Below are 18,700 nucleotides of genomic sequence, written 5' to 3'. Positions count from 1 at the left end.
GCTCCTTTACAAATTGTCCTCTTATTAAACGCCTCTGATTTGCACCCTTTGAGTGCGCCATCTGTCTCCTGCTGGGCCCCAAACTCCCAAGTCTGTACTCTAGGGACTACTGGGTACTGCCTAGGTTCTGGGCCCTAGAAAACAAGAGTGTTGACAGGAGGAAAACAAAATCATCTGTACATTTTTCACTTTTGAGGCTAAAATGAAGACCAGGAAGGTCCCAACTCTCTAAGCCCTTTGACTGGGCTTCCAGCTTCCTGCCAGATGATGGGGGCCAGAGGAGCCCATTCATGACCACCAGCACAGACTCTGGGAGCCCATAGACACAGCCAGGGTTCTGGCTATTTAGATAACAGCCCAGGACTGTCCCAGCACCTCCTCTCAACTCTGCTGTAAGCTCTGTGGTCCAGGAAGAAGGCCAATACTATGTGCAGAGGATAAGGGGAGACCCAAAACCACAGATCTGGGGAGCAATTCGCCAGCAAGCCTTTCCTGGAAGCCTACCTGCCAGGAAACTAGCTGACCTTTCAGAGCCTCCAAGTCCCAAGTTCAACTGAGTGTGGCCTAGTCATTCTGGGCCCAGGATGGCCAGAGGGCATTGCGTTCTGCAGACAGACCCCTCCCCACAACACAGAGGGGAAGGCTCTGCCCTGAAGCTTACAAGGATAGCAGTGTCCTGAGAGACTGGGGTCCCAGGATAGGGGCGGGAATGAGCTGTTTTCTTTGTGTCTTTGCTCCCTCCCCACCACCCTCTGTGGCCAATCACATCCATCTTCAGGTAAACATAAAATACACGTCCATTAGTTTCCAGCACCATGAAGGGCCCAGATCAAATCCCTTTGCCTACACGGAGCTGGGCAAGGGAGTCCTGGCTGAGTCCACTCAGACTTGCTAAGATGCCTCATGCTGCGGTGTCCACCCCACGGAAACTCCAGGAAGAGACAAAACCTTCATAGTCTCACATATACCTGCCTCCTAATGCTTGCAGGCCTGGACACAGCCCACTTTCCAGATGTTGCAAGTAACAGTCAAAACAAAGAGAATCGCCGGCTTCCCTGGTGGCTCAGTGGAAAAGAATCTGTCTGCCACCGCAGGAGACACGGGTTCGATCCCTGATCTGGGAAGATCCCATATACCACAGAGCAACTAAGCCCATGTGCCACAACTACTGAGCCTGTGCTCTAGAGGCCATGAGCTGCAACTACTGAAGCCCAAGCGCCTAAAGCCCATGCACCACAACAAGAGAAACCACTGCAAATAGAAGCCCTTGCACCGCCACTAGAGAGTAGCCCCCACTCACTGCAACTGAAGAAAAGCATGAACAGCAAGAAAGACCCAGCACAGTCAAAAATAAAATAAAATAATAAAATTATATATTAAAATTTTTTTAATTACAGACTAGTGGGACAATACAGCCATCAGAGGTCATCTGCACCATTATACAGATGGTACAGATTTTTTTTCAATATTTTATTAAAATAGTATATTTAACCACTGTTAACCAAGAATATTAACTTCATCCCACCCACCCCACCCCCCCACTCCCCCACCCCCCCACCCCCATATGCAACACGACACAGTAGTTATTTCAAATATCCTTAATCGTGATAACCAACAAAAACATTTCAAAGTCAAGTTTGCAACTAAAAATGAGACCTTGGAAAAATTCTGCATTAGAAGAAACATCCCAAAGCTCTCGAGCAGAATTCTTTTCTCTGCCTGAGAATTAATGCGGTATGCCACCCACCTGACATTACTCCTGGTCTGCTTTTTCTCCTCTATGCACAGAATAACGTCTCATTTATAAGTACCCACTTCATAAATAAATCGGCATTTTCACCTCATTTAATATTCCTTTTCAGCTTCACAAAGAAACCAGTAAATAAAACTGTCGACGACAGTCACGACTTAGGCTCTCACAATAAGATAAAAAAACTTGAAAATATGCAGTGATGCATCAACGCTAATTTACATAAAAAGATTTTCAAAAGTGCAAGGCAAAATCTGCAGATTTTTTAGGGGAGTTTTTAGGCACATCCATTTCTTAAAGCAAGCTTCAGTATGAATTCCGGTTTTTTCTTCATGACACCTGTTTTAGTTAGTCTTTCTTAAAAAAAAAAAAAAATACATCCTATCAAGTGTGAAATAGGGCATCTACGGTCCCAAAAGGTGAGGTTTACAGTTACGGCGTGTCCATCGTTTTCTTATCCTTGCCAGCTTTGGTTTGGGGATGTGCTGGTTATTTACCTGATACTCGAGTTCCTTCCAGAAGTAGAAGACGGCTTTGTTTAACCCTTCCTCCAGGGGGACCACTGGCTCCCACCCCAGCATCAGCTTCGTTTCCTTCTCTGGGGGTCGTCCTGGGCTTCAGAAAGAAACTGAACTTCACTCCCACTGGCAACAAGTTTTCTGATGAGCTGAGCAAATTCTAGGATGGTGTGTTCTTCCGGGTTCCCCAGGTTGACGGGGCTGCTGACGTTGCTGTTCATGAGCGCCACAAGGCCATTCACCAGGTCACTGACTACCGGAAGGCCCTCGTCTGAGATCCGGATCTGTACACCATGAGCGGCTCCCCCTGCAGTGCCTGCAGGATGAAGTTGCTGACCACCTGGCCATCATTCACGTGCATTCGGGCCCGAAGGTGTTGAAGATCCTGGCTACGCGCACCTCCACGCCCTCCTGCTTCTCGCAAGTGTAGCACATGATCTCCGAGACTCGCTTCCCTTCGTTGTATCAGGCTCGGGGTCCTATGGGATTCACGTGGCCCCAGTAATCCTTGGTTTGTGGGGGGACTTCAGGGTCTCCGTACACCTCTGAGGTGGAGGCCAGGAATAGACGGGCCCCAGCTCGCTCTGCCAGCCCCAGCATGTTCAGTGTCCTGATGGTGTTGGTCTTTAGTGTCTTGATGGGGTTGTACATGTAATTGGGAGGGGAGGCAGAAGAGACCAGGTGGTAGATCTGGTCCACGTTGACCTACAGTGGCTCCAACACATCATAGTTGATCAGCTCAAAGTTCTCCTGGCTGATCCAGTGCTCCATGTTCCTCTTCCTGCCCTTGAAGAAGGTGTCCATCACGGTCACTTTGTGACCATCCATCATGAGCTTGTCCGTGAGGTGGGAACCCACAAAGCCCGCGTCCCCAGTTACCAAAATTATTTTACGGTCCTTTTCTGATAAAAATTTTACTGACAAATATTTCTGGGTGAAGCTCTTTTTCAAATCTCTGATTTTCTCCCTTACTGGTTCAATGATCTCTTCAATCCTGCTCTCAATTCTGAGCTCCCCGTTTTCCTGAATGGACCTCATGTTAACCAAGTTGTCCCAAGCAGAAGCCGGGTAGGCAAGCAGCGTGATGCCCAGCCACAGCTTCATCCTCCTCCAGCTGATGGCGGACGCGAGGAGAAGCAGCGGCTGGCTCAGCATCCCAGGCCGCGCGCTGCGGCCCCAGATGGTACGGATTTTACAGATGGAAAAAGCTGACATAGCTGGGGGAAAGGGCTCAGACAAAAGTCTGGATGCAAAGACAAAAGGTCCAACCCCCAATGCAGGGCTCTCTGAGCTGTTACTCACCGCAGTCTGGCTATATCCATTTCCATCTCTAAATTGCCCCAGAACAGTGCTTGGACCCAACCCAAGGAGGAACAATGCCATCTGGCCTCTGAGAGTTTGGGGAAAGCTCTCTTTAGCACTAGATGTCTGGTGGCACTGGGCTTTCTTTGAGTTGAGTGATAATTGATGTTTGCTGCCACGGTTGCCTCAAGGGTTATAAGCCAGGACCAGCTGCAGGCCCAGGGTTGCACACCATTTGATTGCATTGGAAGGATGGTAAATATATACGGTGATGGGCTGGGCTTAGTCGCTAAGTCGTGTCCGACTCTTTGCAACCCTATGGACTGTAGCCTGCCAGGCTCCTCTGTCCATGGGATTCTCCAAGAAAGAATATTGGGGAGGGTTGTCATGCCCTTCTCCAGAGGATCTTCCTGACCCAGGGATCGAACCCAGGTCTCCTGCATTGCAGGCAGATTTTTTTACCGTCTGAGCCACAAGGGAAACCCAATGTAAACGGTGGTTCTCTTTAAAAAGTGTCCATTAAAACTTAAAACAGGGACTTCCCTAGCAGTCCAGTGGTTAAGAATTCACCTTGAAATGCAGGGGACACAGGTTTGATCCCTGGATGGGCAACTAAGATCCCACCTGCTGAGAGGCAACTAAACCAGTGTCCCAGAACTACTGAACCTGTGTGCCACAACTAGAGAGAAGCCCAGGCAACCCAACATAGAGCCTTCCAGCTGCAACGAAGACTCAGTGCAGCCAAAAATAAATGAATATGCCTGTTCTTAAAAAAAAAAAAAAAATGTTAAAACATCCTAAGGAGTTTAGAGCCTAACATGTAGATTTCAGCTTCTCCCACTCTCTACAAGCTCTGCACCAATAAATCGTAATGGTCTTAGTATCCTTACAGATTAATATAGAATAAAGCAATCCCTGTAAAGCCTCACTGAACCACTGCAAAAGAAACCAACCGAAGGGGATGATCGGGGCTTGGCTGAGTGAATCCTGAGGGTAGGACCTCTGGTTATTACAGAGCATTCCTGAGTCCCAGGCTCTGGAAGCACTATTTGGGAGGGAGTTGTTTTTCGGTTTTCAAAATGAGACTTTTATCTGTCAGGGGATTACAAAATGCCAACTCCACCAAGGAGGATTTCTAAATTCAGAGAGCTCCCATTGGAAGCACAGCACCAATTTATCACATCCCAAACTCTGAAGAGCTATAAACTTTGTCTGTGAACAACATCCAATGCAGCCAGACCAGGAGGTGGCGCTATGGAGGAAAACAGGATCTTGACCATCCTCAGACTCACACCAGTCTTCTGCCCAGTTCCCTCATGGCCACAAAACCCAAGATTTTCAACAGCATCCATCCCCTCCCCCATCACCTTCCCTCCCCTAACCCAGTCACACCTCCTACCTCTAGAAGGTATAACTTTATTGGGAAGGTCCTTTGATGAAGCCAAAGAGCTCAAACCATACAGGACCAGGGATCCAAGTCGGGGATGACTCAGACACACGTGACCAGTATTGGCTCAAGTGATGCATCCAGTGGAGCCTTCTGCTAGAAGGAGCTCACCATGGCGCCACAGGCAGACCCTCGGCCGTGGCCAGGCTCATGGGCACCATGATATGACAGAAATAAAAGTAAATTATATCACTTGTCATCATTAAGAAAAATTTTCATCTCCGTTCTTCATTCGAAAAGCACTATATTTAATGAATGAGTACTGAGTCATGACATGTAAATGACTGAAATATTGGAATTATACTAAGGTCAACTAACGTATTTTTAAACCATGAAATTAAGGGATCTATTCATGCCTGTCGACAGTGCCACTCTCAGTGATTATGATCTCTGCAAGGCTGCCCCTGAACACCAGGGAATGGTGGACAGTTCTACAAGACATGGACCAAGCTCCTGCGGAAACTCTCCTGTGATCAAATTAAAGAAATCTCGCTGACCTGTTTGCCCAGGTTCTGCAAGCCTCGGAACACTATACATATCTAATGAAGGCATGGCTGGTCTTGTGCAACACAAGCCCCATTCCAAAGAGCATCTTGTAGATTTATCACTCGTGGGAGATGGAACACTGGCTCCTGTGGTTCTTCCAAAACGGTGGCCCCCACAAGCTGTGCCTCAGGACAGCAGCTCTTTGTCAGCCTTATTAATCTCCTCTAATTTTCTCTAAGAAAATTAAGATGCCTCAACATCTGAACTCTGCAAAAATTTTGGTAAAAGATGGCAGAGAAAAGATAAAAGATGCTAAGATCCACCAGAAAACCTGAGATGAGGAAAGTTATGGTGAGGAACTATCTTCCCAGGACCAGACACTTTCAGGCTAAAGTGGGCATGTTTTTATTTTTGCACCCTGCAGCCATCTTCAATTTTTTGGTAAAATACTACTCCAAACTTCTTTTGATGAAGGACTCCTTTCCATTCTCGGTCATAAAGCTTGGGTGGGATTTACCCTAGATGCAGCATCAAGTTTGAACACCAAGTGTCCTAAGTCCATCAACATATGACTTTATCCCAACCACAGGAATTAATGACCTAGTTCTATAATTGATGATTATGTATAGATACAAAGCTTTTGATGTCAGAAACATTTGCATTGGTGAAAGAAAGTATTTAGAGATATCGGGAGGGGGACGTATTGTTGTACAGAAGCTGATGAGGAAGCCAATACCAAGAGGCCCCTTGGTGCTATCCTATAATCTGCTGTATCAAACCTTAGCTGAAGCAGATATGACTTGGAATTTTTTTGTTTACAAAAACCAAAACATTTTCCTTTTTCTTTAATCCAGCATGAGTTGGGTGGATTTCTTGACAAGCCATATTCCCAGAATGTGAAAGTTTCTTTCTGGAATCCTGTGTCCTAGAGTTTAGGGAGCCTTTCTGACCTCTCCCTCTAACACCTAAATATGATTGGACTCCAAGCAAGCTTTCCACAAGAGCTGTTAACAACACCAAAGAAAGGCAGCTATGTTAACACCAAGGACAGGAAGCCCATGGTTTCCCCAAGAGCTGGTGGCAAGGACAGATAGCCATTCAGGACTAACCACTCACACTTCATTGTTTGTGGTTGACCTCTATTTTTGTTCATCAAATCTCAGGCCATCCCAGTCTTTAACATTTGGAAATGCTGTTGCCTTGAACTGTCCAAATCCATTGCTGATTAAAGCCTCTACCAACCAAGTTTATTAGCTTCCCTGAAATTCTGCTGGAAGCATATGAGGAAGAAACATGTTTAAACGCCCCCACTCGTGTTTTTCATAAAAGGATTGCATAGCTCTCTCTGAATTTGATCACAGGCTATGAGGCCATTACAGTCTTGTGTGAAGCTAGACTTGCAAAAAGAGGGAGGAGAAAGATGTGTTCAAGGAGCCCATATCTTCAGCTGAGACTGCAGCCTGGGGGCAGAAAAGAGAGGCAGAGGCAGACTGCACCGTTGCCTCTCTGATTCCAGCATTCAGATCAGGTTACAAACATGGAATTTCAAGTACTGCCTGGGTAGAAAGGACCTTAAATGTCATTTACTCTGGCCCCTAATTTAATGTTTCTTTCCTCCCCATACTTTCCTCCAAGTGGTCACATAGCCTGTGTTGAAACCTCTGGTGATGAGAACTCACTCCCCAAGTCCTATGGAGGCAATACCATTTGGGGTTGACGCACGCTGTTCTGGGTACATTGCCACCTTTCTGAAGTTCTCAGTCCTCTTGGCTGTTCAGCACGCACATCCTCCTCTTCCCCTGGAAGCTCTTCAAACACAGAAAACCAGAAATTATGGTTTGCGGTATGTGTATATTCTGAGCTGAATGTTTCTTATTCCCTCCTCACATAACGCTGGCCCTATGTATCCAAACCTGTCCCAGTCTTTACTGACCACAATAATTTTCAGCGTGGTCTGATCAGCATAGTAGGACAGAGCTCCTTCTCATCAGCTCCAATGTTCTTTATCCTATACACCCATTAATACAACCACAATTGCAATGTGGCTGGAGAGACACACAGCAAGGTCAGACCAACAGAATTCCCTTCCTCATTTTTCAACGAAGGTAACATATGTCCTGCTGTTACATTTCAAAATGTTGCCAGTGACTATAAAACCCCGTTGCTTGCTCTATGCTACTTTTGTACCCTCCGCCGTCCCCAGCATCTTGGGCTGGTGAGGGAGTACGTGGCAAGGGAAGGGTAGATCAGCATCCAGGCAGCGGAGGCAGGGGAGTCTTTCTCAGCTTCTGAGATGAATGTGTAAGTAAAAGTGAAGGCTACCAAATTGAACCTGATCTATGTAGGGCACCCATTGTTAATTGTCACCCAGCTATTTTGCTGCCACTAGTCACATGGTGGGTGACAGCCACGGACATTGATGGATTCTGACCCAGACTAGAAATCTGGTTTCTAAAAAAGAGAGAGAGGAAAGGCAGAGGAGACAACGAAGTTAGTGCCCAGCGTGAGGAGAAGGGAATGGGAACAGGGGGTGTCTCTGACAGCTCAAGCTGAGGAGGAAAATTAGAAAAGAAAGCCAGCTCCACCACCATATGTGGCAAAGCTGGCCGGGACAGCTGGAAGAAATATCGCCCGACCCGAGTCCCTGGCCAGGATTGTGATACATGCCTGCGTATGGCTATCAATAACCCTGCATGATTAATGCTAATGATTTATGTTAATTTTGCCATAAGCTTTTTTTGTGCCAGTGTTGAACTTAAGGATGTCAAATCATTCCTCAGGAGGTTGTTAGAGATTTTTAAAAACAAAGTCTAAAATCTAACGCCCGACATTCCATAGATCACGGCCCCAACCTCCTCAACATACTCTGGGAGACAAGGGTCACCATCCCCTGTGTAATTGCCTTTCGTTCAGCAATAAGTCCTTGGAAAAGGATTCCGCATCCTAAGAAGGATGGCTCCTCAGGGCCTCCAGGTTGCCCCTTTTTTGAAGGGGAGTATGAATTTCATGGGCTCCCCAGGTGGCGCTAGTGGTAAAGAACCCGCCTGCCAATGCAGGAGACATAAGAGACATGGGTTCGATCCCTGGGTTGGGAAGGTCCCCTGGAGGAGAACATGGCAACGCACACTAGTATTCTTGCCTGGAGAATCGCGCAGACAGAGGAGCCTGGGGGCTACAGTCCATAGTGTAGCAGAGTCGGACACCACTGAAGCAACTTAGTACATGCGCATGGATTTCAGAGCTAAGAAGGCAAAGTCATCCCTGGTTCCCCAGCTGCTGTCCATGCGCCACCGTCCAACTGGGAGGCAGAGCAGGCAGACAGGCTCCGGGGACCTCTTCCCAGGTGGCGGTCACTGAGCAGTCAGCGTCAGCGGGGCCGGGGAATGCCCAGCCCACACTGCAGGAATGCCGGGAGTTCAAACATGGTAACACTATGGAAGCACTTTGTTCTCTGTGAGCCCCCCAACACACCATGTCCTGCTGCCTCCAAGGATGCTCTGAGCTCCAGTTGCTTCCCTGGGACCCAGGAGTAGGGGCTGGAGATGCGGGCAGATGTGGCCCTGCTGGTGTCACCTGCCCACCTCACTCTGTCTATCCATCAGGCTCTGATCCAGGTCCCTTTGGTACCTTCACTTTTCACTCCCGACACTGGGAACACTCTGTGGCCAGCCCTGGATAAACTGAACAAGAAAGGTGGGGGCAACTCGAACTTCTCAGGCCTGGAAACTTAGCCCTTGAGACTGAACTGCAGAACACAACACCCAGGAGTGAGAAAGCCGCAAAAGGAATTGACAAGAGAGTGCCAATGCTAGCCCGGTGCAGGGCCACTGGACATGACAACCGTCCGTCAGCACAGTTTCCTTGGCCCAGGAGCTCTGACCTTGCACAGTGCCCTGTCTGCCCGAACTCATCTGTGAAATCTCAGCCCCCTGCCCAGCCCCTGCCCATCCACTACCCAACCAGGACAGGCATCACTCACTCTCTGTGGCCCTGCTTCCAGCCATCAGTGTTACCCCAGGGGCCCATCCACAGTTCAGGGGGACCGTAGCTTCTTCCACCTGTAAACTAGTCACTCCATCAGTGGCTGCCCTGCCTTCAAAATAAAACCCTTCACATTCTCCCATGTCAGAGCCACAATCTAAGCCAGGACCCAGCTAAACCCCATGCTGTGGGGGAAATAATTCTTTGGTGGGGGGCAGTAAAGTCCAGATCCTTTCTGTCCCGCTTCCCACCCTCTCTTGCTAGAAATTCATTATCTATAGCTTAAAGGCCACAATTTCTATGTGGATTTCTACCAAAAAAGGAAATACTCTCTCTGCTTTCCTGGCTTCCCATGAAGGGGCTCCACTAAACCAGCTTGGTCTGGGCTGTACGGCGAACACCTGTCAAAATGTATGGACCACGCCATTTATCAAATAATCTGCTCCAAGAACAGATAGGCACTATCAGCAATCTGGTATTGATCTGAACAGGCCCCTGCTATTGTTCATCCCTGCATCCCGAATGGCAGCAGGAATTAATGAAAGAAACAAAACAATGCATACCAATCACTCAGCCCCACAACTTTGCTTGCTGCCCTCATTAAGTTGGGCCAAGTTTCCCGAAAGCTTGCTTGGGGAAAGGTGGTCCCAGGAGGCCAACCCTTTGATCTGCCCATGGACTCCCCAGCTGACTCCTCCCTCTTTCCATCACCCATGGAGCCGTTGGGTGTTGATGCTCCTGAGTCTTTGAAATCTATGGAGGTGGTCATGCTAATGGCTTGAGAATCCCACCTGGGTGCAGAAGCAGCTCTCCAGGGGCTGGACAGAGATGGCCTTTCTCTGACTGCCCTGTGTGATTGTGTTTAAGCTGCCCTTGTCCAATGTGGAGAATGTTTGCAAAGACGCAAAGGAGCAAAGACTCAAACTGGGGTCAACACTCATAGGGTACCAATGGGAGGCTGGGCACCAAGGTGGGAAAAGAGGTCAAAATTCAGCCTCTCCCCTAAGGGAAGACCCTTAAGAGAGATGCCCATCAAGCCTCATCTCTGTCCCCTCAACACACAGAGGCTCTCCTGCCTCCCCATCATTGCATCCACACTGGAATAGCCTTCAAGACTCAGTTTAAAAGGCACCTCCTGAAGCCTTTCCCCATCCCTCTAGTCAGACCTGATCTCTCCCTCTGCTCAGCATTCATCATGCTTTCCTTGAGCCGTAACAAACAGTAAACTTTGTGTCTCATCTATCTGACAAATTCAGAAGGAGTAGGGAGCCAGGTGAAACAAGCACATCATTATGAGTCCTGCCTTCTGAAGGCTGGGACATCAATGCAGTCATCTTTGCAACCCTGTGTAGTGCCTAACATTATCAACAACTGGATAGAAAGATAGATGGATGGATGAATGTACTGATGGATGGAGTGACTGACGGATGGATGCATGGGTGGACAGACTGATGGATGGTCAGGTTGATAGATGGGTGGATGGACAGACAGGTGGGTGGATGGATGAGTGATGGGTAGATGGATGGATGCGTCTGAGCCAAGTAAGACAAGAACTCCAGTGTACCAGTCTCTTGGCATGATCCCACAGTGATGGCATCCTGATGATGACCGGCATTGTGGATTTCTCTATATTTCTCAAAGTATCCGCTCACACTCTACCCATAGAGCCTGGGAGCTTTCTTGCCCTGATGGAGCAAAGAGACTGAGGCCTAAAGAGGATGAGTAATTTGCCTTGGATCACACAGTCAGGCTTCAGACAGCAGACCTCCTGAAAGGAAAGAAACTTGCTCACCAGTCAATAGCACACTCCTAATCCTCTCTGACTCCCCAGTCGGGAAGTCTCCAAGGCCAAGGTGGGACCCAACCACCACCCCAGACCAGCTAAGCCAGCAACTGCTACACCTGAGCACACCACATTCCTGTTCCCCTTGAAGGGCCCCTAAGGGCTGGTTTGACTTCCAGGGTGGTGGGGTTTGGGGAGCTGTCTGTGTGTCCCTCAGGTGGCAAACACGGCAGCCTTCCCTCTTCAGAGGCCTCATGCTTGGCTTAAAGAAGCCTCACCGGAAAAACCACCAAGAAGCGAGCTTTCTGCTCCGCTCCAGGCTTATCAGGAACTGCAGTTCACCCCGGATTCAGAAGATGAAGCTGAAACACTGCGGGCTGCTGACCGAGGCCTCGCTCAGCTGAACAGAGCCTCTGGGGATGGTGAGAGACAGTTTCAGTCTGGAAAAGCACCGACCAAGGGGTCCGGCCAGGCCAGCCAGGCATGCGACATGCAAGTCTCTGAGGACTGACAGCAAGTCTCCACCCAGGCAGGGCACAGGAAGGTCGATCCAGGTGTGGGGGCCCTTCCCCCTTCTCCCCTGCCCCGAGACTCCCTACAGCATCACCTGGACATGGGACCCTCCTCAAGGGCCACATCACATGTCTGCAGAGCAGGGAGGGAAGGGTGGCGACAGCTCCTGTTTCCAGCTAAGGAAGACAAGTGTGGATGATGAGGCTGGCCGGACACTTGGAGGGGAAAAGATCAGAAAGGAGAAGGAATCAGAGAGTGACAGGAGAACAAAGCCAGCCCTGGTTCCTGCCCTCAGGGACCCCAGAATAGAGTAGGGAAGGAAAGCCGTGAGATGGCATGGTCAAGCAAAGCCAGGAAGCCGAACCACAGGTCCACTCTCAGAAGCATCTTTTCTTCTGGAATTCCAGGGATGTCAGAATGCTAGGTAAGATTCCCCAAACCCCTCCTTCCTAAACTTCCAAATATCTCGTGAAGGAGGATCAGAAGGCAAATCAGGGACCTCACAAGAGAGAATGCCACACACGGACAGAAATGGGGAAAAGTGTTTGGGGAAAAGATGATGACCATTTCCAAGGAGTCCCACAGTACCCCAAGGACGTGTGAGTGTGCAGGGCCATGGCGTGAGGTCCAGACTCTGGGGACATATCATCCCGTGTCTCAGGGCATCAGGATCTTGCTGCCAGGACCCTCTCTGAGTCCACCTCTAATGCACTGGGAGCTGGCAAGGGGAAAGCCTGCACCCAGCAATGCTGCTCAGCGTTTCAGAGAAAGACAGGGCCAGGCCCCATGTTGTCCTCAGCGGCTGAGGGCTGCTACCATCAGCATATCCTGGCCATGCAGCCACTTACGTCAGCTGTGGAAGCATAGGCCATGAGATGGGACAGGCCACCACGCTCTGGGACTCCACCCAGACCCTGCGGGCTCAGCATCAGACTCTCCTATCCATCAACCCAGATGACCTCTCTGCTGCCCCCACTCTGCGCATGTGCAGGGCCCACCCCTCCGACATCCACATGGACCCCTAGGATGGGAGCCGCTGTCCCTGGAGCCTGCCACCTGCACACACTGGGCCTCAGTCCAGCAGCCCTCTTCCTCCAGGTCAACTCCAAGAAAGCTGACAGAGCAGCAGAGTCGGACTTGGCGGCACCCGAGGGGCGGCGCTGGTGGCCCCGAGGCTGGCTGGCTGAGCCTGGAGCCACTGTGCCTGCAGATTACAGCTGTCTCTCTCTGTAACAGGATATTCGTTTTCAGATGGGTTCTGTTTGCTGCCTGCAGCCCCGTGAACCAAGCGGGATACTGCTCGGTGGGATCTTCTCAGGACCTTGCATGCCACCCGCCCTCCTCCCCACGGGCAGACATCACCTCTCACCTTGGAAATGAGCTGCCCTTGTTCCACGCACCCACCCCGGAAGGGCCAACCTCTCTCCTCCTCCCCTCTCTTTCCTCGCTTTCTAAAGCCAGCAGCTCATCAGCACGCACCTCCCCAGGAAAGTAGCTGCTTATACTGATGTAGAGCCTAAGGTGAGGCACTGAACAAGGAAGAAAAAATTTCAAAGCTCTGGTTCCTGCCCTTAAGGATCTAGGACATAGTTGGGGGAGAGAGCCACAGGCTCACATGGTCAGACAAGGACAAGAAACCACGCCACAGACCCAGTCCCAACAGCACCCCACCAGAGATTCCAGGGATACACAGAACATCAGGTGAGATGCCCCCAGATCTCCCCTCTCTGAATTTCCAAATATCTCTCGCCCAGGGCTCACCCAGGCTCTGATCATTCCACAAGCCCCCGACCAAGCCTGGGTCTGGGAGGCCACTGCTTGGCAGGATGTTGACACAGAACCAAACTCTGCAGCTGGGGGCCACGGAGGGGCCCGGGTGGGCCTGCTCACCCCTCCTGGCGGTACTGCTGTCATGGGAATCCCCCCACCTTGGCAACTCGGACATTTCCTCCTGCTCAACCCCAGACTGCTCCAAAGCTACAGGAACCCATTCAAGGCAGGTGAGATGAGATGCTGTCCAGACAATATTACCCCCATACCCTGCTGTGAAACCAAGACTGGGGTAGCACAGCAAGTATCGGATGTGGGAGACGTCAGAGAGGGCAAAGCCACCAATCCGTGGTTCAGCATGGTTTGACACCAATTATTGTTTTCACTTTACGCAACACTTAAAATTCAGAAGGTTGTAACTTTTGTAACTTCTGGGCCACCACTTCTATGTAACCGATGGAACACCTGAGGATCCTGGGTCACATTCCCACCTGGCAACGTGGACTGGAGTGGCGCTGGCCCTTCCAGCCCACTCCACGGATGTCAGCCTCCCTCCCGGCCCTGGCAAGTGTCTGGTTTGCAGTCCTGAGCAGATGCTGGCCATAGATCTCAGCACAGTGAGGAGGACGGAGTTAGCCATAGGGACCCCCACTGTTGCATCACCCTAAAAAAATGTGACCTTGGAGAGACAGTTCTCTTTCCGGTGAGGTTCTCCTGGGCCTGGCCAGATCATCCTAGAGCCAGTGAAACTTCACTGGTTGGGGGAGTAAATTTTTTCAGAGAGGCAAGGCCAGGACTTTATGAGTCCTTCTGAAATGAGGCTGGCATCCTGGCTCCCGGGGTATTAACAGCAAGTGGGTCCTCAGCTGGTAGCTCTTTCTGGAGGCAGGCAGGCCTGCTTTAAATGCAGGGAGAGCTTGTGATTGACTGCCAAGATCCAGTAAACAAAGAAGGTTAAAAAAATAAAGCCGGGCTTCCTGTCTGCCCTTTACACACTAACAGCCGCTGTTTGCCCAGCCTCCACGGGAGTAACACGGGCGCACTGATTTCTATTACACAGAACATTAATAAGAGAAGGCACTGACCCTCGGTTTCCGAGAACCAGGTAAATGACGGGGAGGGAAAGGGGCAGAGAAATGGTAGGCATTTTACACTCCACGACTTGAAGGGGAATGCGCTGCCTATAAAGATGACGGGTGTTGTAGCACAGAGGAAAAAAACATAATTTTTCATTGATGTACGGCAGCAGGGCTGGAAGGAACACAAATAGTACAGTAGATCCATTAACTGGATGACAAGAAACAGTGTTCACATCCACTGACTAAACTGTTTTTGATTCTTTAGTACCAACATGCAGAATGATCCTTACATTATGTTGCCAGGGAAAAACCTTAAAATGCATTTATTTCATAATGTAACTTTCTTGTATTATCATAATAGAGCCATAACGGTTGTTGCAAACACTATGGGGTCTAAAAAAAAAAACACCTAAGGAGAGTTATGAAATTGGAAATTTTTTTAAAAGGGAGAAATTTGGAGCATCTCCAAGATTATAGCTGCCAGTGGCGATGGGGAGAGTGGCCGTGACGTCTCACCTCCGGCCTCTCCTTCTGGCCGTCCGAGCTCTGGACTCTGAGCTCTGCCTGTCACAACCTAACAGGACAGGGAGACCATGGGAAAGACACGTGGCAGACGCAGAGCCATGTGCATGCAGTTACTCAGTGAGAAGGGGGATTTGCAGGGAGGTGTGACAATCACTTCTTCAGCTTCTCCATCCCCATATCCACATGCTTCCCTCCTACTTGTCCATTACCTCTGGCCCTGTGGCCTGCATATCGTATATGGACAATGGGTACAAAAGTGACTCTTCCATAGCATAGGCTAAGCACAGTGCCTGGACACGTGCTTGGTGTTCAGTGGATGGTTATTAGCATCATGACTATTCCTTGTCATCCACACTCTGACCAGCGTGATGGGAGCCCACACCCGTGAAAATCAGTGGTAGTCAGGGTCTGAACGAGTCCATCCCAGGTTGGAACCTTGGTTCTGCTACATCCTCAGGACCTCGAACATGGAAGTTATCCTTATGGCTATTATAGCCAATACACCTGTTCCAAGTACCGTGCTCAGGTGTGTGGCGTGCCTAGCCCCACCCGAGGGGAAGCCACCTGCAGCGGGTGCAGGCAATCAGGGAGCAAGAGCAGAAGCATAAACTAAGGGGCAGAGATAAAGGCGGAAAATGAGGGAATCCTGTCTAAGAGGCAGCGTCATGAGACCTGGGAATGAACAGACACATGAGGTGGAGAAGACCTTCTGGCGAAATGAGCAGGTCGACGAAGACGTCTTGTGCAGGTGGGGAGTGTGTTTGTCTGGGGCAGCCAGAGCCCAGCCTGGAAGCTGGGCAGAGAAAGGCTGGTTTAGCAGTGGGGACAGACTGATTCTAAAGCCATGCTTCTGGTCACTCCCACAGCCACCATGATGGCCTGGAAATGGCAGGTGGGACCAGAAGGAAGAAACAAGACGATTTATTTTCTCCCTTGGATGCCTGGGTGGTTGGTATAAATGTGGGGAAGAAGAGCCAGTTTGGGGGAGGTCATAAGGTCAGAAAGATAGGAGATGAAATGGAGGATGATGGCCATGGAAGTCCCACAGTCGGTTTTTCTAGGGAATCAGTGAAAATACAAAGGGATCAGTAATAGCAGGAATCCACATTCACTGAGGATCTGGGTCCAGCCAGTATGGGGACGCCCACCATACATCCAACATCCCCATCTTGGCCTCACCCCAGTCAGGCAGGACAGTGCCAACCCTGCTTCCTGACCAGGAGGCGCTGGCTCAGAGAAAGTAGATAAGTCATAAGTAGATAAGTCCATAAGTCCCAGTAGACAAGCTTGGAATCAAACCCAGATCTCACAGGCTCTAACGCTCATTCTCTAACCGAGACAATTTCTTTGCCATCTCAGCTTCCCTGTGTGCAATGGGGAGAGTGGTGACCACCGGCGTAGGAGCCGTGAACTTCACAGCACGACAGACCCAACAATAACATCACCGTGGATGGGCTATTTGGAAAAAATAAAATGCATCTCTTACCATACTCAACACCATCATGAAAAAAATAATCCTAGGCAGATTCAAGATGTAAATGTGGCAAGATATAACCATAAAATTCCAGAGGAAAACTAGATGATCATTTTTATAGTGACAAGGTGGCATTTACAAGATAGCACCAGATAGAGCTAGACCTACTACCCAGATTATCACCATCACCTGTTCTTGGCTGAAAAGAGTTTGGTCTTCAAGCCTCTTTTATTAAGACGCAGATTTAGGCTTCCCTGGTGGCTCAGAGGTGAAGACTCCACCTGCCACTGCAGGAGATGTGGGTTCGATCCCTGACCTAGGAAGATCCCACATGCAGTGGAGTAACTAGGCTCCCGCACCACAACTATTGAGCCTGCGCGCTAGAGCCAGCAATTGCAACTACAGAAGCCTCTGTACCCTACAGCTCACGCTCTGCACCAGGAGAAGCCCACGCATGGCAACTAGAGAGTAGCCCCGTCTCATTTGCAACTAAAGAAAGCCTGTGTGTAGCAACGATGACCCAACACAGCCAAAGATAAATTAATTAATTAAATCATTTTTAAAAAAGAAAAAAAGATGCAGATTCTCCCCGAGAAGAGGGATCACCTTCTGCAGAAGTAGCTTACTGGCTTTCTTTCCAGCCCAACAGCACACAGGAGAAGGGACAGGCCCTGGGCAAACACGTCTTGACTGGGGTGGTGGGTGGGAACTGGGGCAGAGCAGAGGTTATCCTTGGAGTCCTGAAGTGGGAGGGCAGCCCATGTGATTTCAGGGTCGCAGAGGGTGTTTCCCTGCAGTCCCCACCCGGATTCTACAAATCTTTGCTGAGGTCCTATGTGTGTCGTGCCCTGTGCTGTAGGTAATGAAGTGGCCGTTAACAACATAGATATGCTATCTGCACAGGGTTCAGTGCGGGCAAGACACCGATGGAAGGTCGTCTGACCCAGTAAGTCATGGACTCAATCATGTCCTGGCCACAGAACTCCGTGCCTTTCCAGGGGCAGGAGACTCTGAGCTGCTCTATGCTGTGCTGTGCTAAGATGCCTCAGTCGTATCCAACTCTTTATGACCCCATGGACTGTAGCCTACCAGGCTCCTCTGTTCATGGGATTCTCCAGGCAAGAAAACTGGAGTGGGTTGCCATGTCCTCTTCCAGGATATCTTTCTGACCCAGGGATCGAACCTGCATCTCTCATGTCTCCTGCGCTGCAGGTGGGTTCTTTACCACTAGCACCACCTGGGAAGCCCCTGAGGCTGTTCTACCTGACAGCATCTCTTTCACCCGACTTCACAGAAGCTGCCAATCACGTCTCCACATTTTAATGCAATCAGATCACCTAACTTGGTATAAAAGGGAATCACAACAGGCCCTGGGCAGTGTAGGTAAAGTTATTCATAACCCACATAACTGCTGTGGTTTGGCTCTGGTGCTTCAAAAAGGTGGTAATTTCCACACTAGTTTTCAGGCCCCAAATTTCTATTGGCTACCGGTAGAGATACAGAGACTTCATTGCCAATCCACAGTCCAAGGAGCAAAAAATGCTTGTGCCCTATTTTGGTTTTTCTTTTTCTTTTTCAAAAAATTTTCCAATGAACATGGTTTGCACTATGTGATGTTTGCACTGAATATATATGTGTATATATATATGTAGCTTTACACTATTTCTTGATGCCATATGAGTGGTATGCCTCAGAACATCATCGCAGGAAATCCAGCGAGCAGCCAGACCAAAGTTGGAGAGTCAGCCATGCGACTTCTTATCTGTCCAGAAGCCACTGTAAATTCGCTACAAAAAGCAAGCTCCTGGCTCCCAGGAGGAGAAGTGTCGCTGGAAGAAAGTCAGGAGGATGCGGCTTTCTTTAATTGAGAACTAAATATCTTTGGGATTGCTCCCTCCTAAGGAAGGGCACTTTGCTGTACCAGCATGTCAATGCCTCTTTGGTGGTCTGTCCCCTGATTTAGCCCAGCTCCCCACTCTGAATTATAGGTTCCTCTCTCGTTTGCAGAGACACTACCTGCCAAGGCAGTATTTGGGTTTTCAACATCATTTCCCATACCCTCGAGCCCCTCA

The 18,700-nt window shown here is 49.5% G+C and overlaps 1 pseudogene; it reads right to left on the bottom strand.

Annotated features, from left to right (window-relative positions):
• Positions 1-2,154: 2,154 nt before the first annotated feature.
• Positions 2,155-3,423, bottom strand: LOC122421297 (annotated as a pseudogene).
• Between the last annotated feature and the right edge of the window lie 15,277 nt (positions 3,424-18,700).

This window comes from Cervus canadensis, chromosome 18 (genome assembly GCF_019320065.1).
Source record: "Cervus canadensis isolate Bull #8, Minnesota chromosome 18, ASM1932006v1, whole genome shotgun sequence".
NCBI lineage: Eukaryota > Metazoa > Chordata > Mammalia > Artiodactyla > Cervidae > Cervus > Cervus canadensis.
This window is presented reverse-complemented; position numbering and strand designations above follow the sequence as displayed.